The sequence below is a fragment of the Arachis ipaensis genome, chromosome B1 (assembly GCF_059453495.1).
Source record: "Arachis ipaensis isolate K30076 ecotype BB chromosome B1, ASM5945349v1, whole genome shotgun sequence".
Lineage (NCBI taxonomy): Eukaryota > Viridiplantae > Streptophyta > Magnoliopsida > Fabales > Fabaceae > Arachis > Arachis ipaensis.
Genome location: NC_142436.1, coordinates 66,437,691 through 66,440,619, shown reverse-complemented (window position 1 = coordinate 66,440,619; position 2,929 = coordinate 66,437,691). Strand labels below are relative to the sequence as shown.

The window sequence follows — 2,929 nt, the reverse complement described above, 5'->3', positions numbered from 1 at the left end:
GTTTTTGATTTTTCAGTAGTTTTTGTGACTTCACATGATCATCAACCTAAAGAAAACATAAAATAACAATAAAAAATAAATAAATATAATTAGATAACATTGGGTTGCCTCCCAACAAGCGCTTCTTTAATGTCAATAGCTTGACAGTGAGCTCTCATGGAGCCTCACAGATGTGCAGAGCATTATTGGGACTTCCCAACACCAAACTTAGAGTTTGAATGTGGGGGTTCAACACCAAACTTAGAATTTGGTTGTGGCCTCCCAACACCAAACTTAGAGTTTGACTATGGGGGCTTTGGTTGACTCTGTAGTGAGAGAAGAATTTCATGCTTCCTCTCCATGGTTACAGAAGGAGATCCTTGAGTTTTAAACACAAGGTTGTCCTCATTCAGTTGAAGGACCAATTCTCCTCTGTCCACATCAATCACAGCTTTTGCTGTGGCTAGGAAGGGTCTTCCAAGGATGATGGATTCATCCTCATCCTTCCCAGTGTCTACGATTATGAAATCAGCAGGGATGTAAAGGCCTTCAACCTTTACTAACACATCCTCTACCAGTCCATAAGCCTATTTTCTTGAGTTGTCTGCCATCTCTAATGAGATTTTGGCAGCTTACACCTCAAAGATTCCAAGTTTCTCCATTACAGAGAGTGGCATTAAGTTTATTCCTGACCCCACGTCACACAGAGCCTTCTCAAAGGTCATGGTGCCTATGGTACAGGGTATTAAGAATTTTCCAGGATCCTGTTTCTTTTGAGGTAATTTCTGCCTATCCAATGCATTTAGTTCATTGGTGAGCAAGGGAGGTTCATCTTCCCAAGTCTCATTGCCAAATAATTTGGCGTTCAGCTTCATGATTGCACTAAGGTACTTAGCAACTTACTCTTCAGTGACATCTTCATTCTCTTCAGAAGAAGAATACTCATCCGAGCTTATGAAGGGCAGAAGAAGGTTTAATGGAATCTCTATGGTCTCTAGATGAGCCTCAGATTTCTTTGGTTCCTCAAAGGGAAACTCCTTATTGGTCACTGAGCATCCTAGGAGGTCTTCCTCACTAGAATTCACGTTCTCCCCCTCCCTTATAGGTTCGGCCATGATGGTCAAATCAATGGCCTTGCACTCTCTTTTGGAATTTTCTTCTGTATTGCTTGGGAGAGTACTAAGAGGAGTTTCAGTGACTCTTTTACTCAGCTGGCCCACTTGTGTCTCCAAATTTCTAATGGAGGACCTTGTTTCATTCATGAAACTTAAAGTGGCCTTAGATAGATCAGAGACTATATTTGCTAAGCTAGATGGATTCTGCTCAGAATTCTCTGTCTGTTGCTGAGTGGATGATGGAAAAGGTTTGCTATTGCTAAACCTGTTTCATCCACCATTATTAAAGCCTTGTTGAGGCTTTTGTTGATTCTTCCATGAGAAATTTGGATGATTTCTCCATGAGGGATTATAGGTGTTTCCATAGGGTTCACCCATGTAATTCACCTCTGCTATTGCAGGGTTCTCAGGATCATAAGCTTCTTCTTCAGAAGATGCCTCTATAGTACTGTTGGATGATTCCTTCAATCCATTCAGACTCTGAGAGATCATATTGACTTGCTGAGTCAATATTTTATTCTAAGCCAATATGGCATTCAGAGTATCAATTTCAAGAACTCCCTTCCTCATAGGCGTCCCATTACTCACAAGATTCCTTTCAGAAGTGTACATGAATTGGTTATTTGCAACCATGTCAATGAGTTTCTGATCTTCTGCAGGCATTTTCTTTAGGTGAATGGATCCACCTGCAGAATAGTCCAGTGACATCTTTGATAGCTCAGACAAACCATCATAGAATATATCCAGGATGGTCCATTCTGAAAGTATGTCAGAAGGACACTTTTTGGTCAGTTCCTTGTATCTCTCCCAAGCTTCATAGAAGGATTCACCTTCTTTCTGTTTGAAGGTTTGAACATCCACTCTAAGCTTACTAAGCTTTTGAGGAGGAAAGAACTTGGCTAAGAAAGCCGTGACCAGCTTATCCCAAGAGTTCAGGCTATCCTTAGGTTGAGAGCCCAACCATATTCTAGCTCTGTCTCTTACAGCAAACGGGAAAAGCATAAGCTGTAGACCTCGGGATCAACCCCATTGGTCTTAATAGTGTCACAGATTTGCAAGAATTCAGTTAAGAACTGAAAAGGATCTTCTGATGGAAGTCCATGAAACTTGCAATTCTGTTGTATCAGAGAAACTAATTGAGGTTTAAGCTCAAAATTGTTTGCTCCAATGGCAGGAACTGAGATGCTTCTTCCATGTAAATTGGAATTTGGTGCAGTAAAGTCACCAAGCATCTTCCTTGCATTGTTATTATTTTCGGCCATGTCTCCTTCTTTTTCAAAAATTTCAGTCAGATTTTCTCCAGAGAGTTGTGCTTTAGCTTCCCTTAGCTTCCTCTTCAGAGTCCTTTCAGGTTCAGGATCAGCCTCAACAAGAATGTTCTTATCCTTGTTCCTACTCATATGAAAAAGAAGAAAACAGAAAAGAAAATATGGAATCCTCTGTGTCACAGTATAGAGATTCTTTATGTAAGTATAAGAAGAGAATAATGGAGGAAGGAAAAGATAAGAATCCAAACACAAGGGAGAGGAATGAGTTTGAATTCTTGGGTGAAAGAGGGGTGTTAGTAGATGAATAAATAAATAGAAGGGGATGAGAGATGAGAGAATTCAAAAATTAAATAAATTAAATTAAAAAATATTTTTGTTTTAAATTAAATTTAAAGTTAGAATTCGAGAATACAAAAAAAGAAAAATGAAATTAATTTAAAGTAAAAATTAAAAAAATTAGTTAATAAAAAAGAAATTTTGAAAAAGAGGGAAGGGATTTTCGAAAATTAGAAAGAGAGGGTTAGTTAGGTAGTTTTGAAAAAGATATGAATCAAACAAAAAGATAAG

At 38.5% G+C, this 2,929-nt stretch overlaps 1 non-coding gene across 1 annotated transcript; it reads left to right on the top strand.

Annotated features, from left to right (window-relative positions):
• Positions 1-1,860: 1,860 nt before the first annotated feature.
• LOC148576888 (small nucleolar RNA R71) lies at positions 1,861-1,964 on the top strand. The gene has a single exon (XR_015903311.1). It is a non-coding gene; the product is annotated as a small nucleolar RNA R71 (small nucleolar RNA).
• Positions 1,965-2,929: the final 965 nt, after the last annotated feature.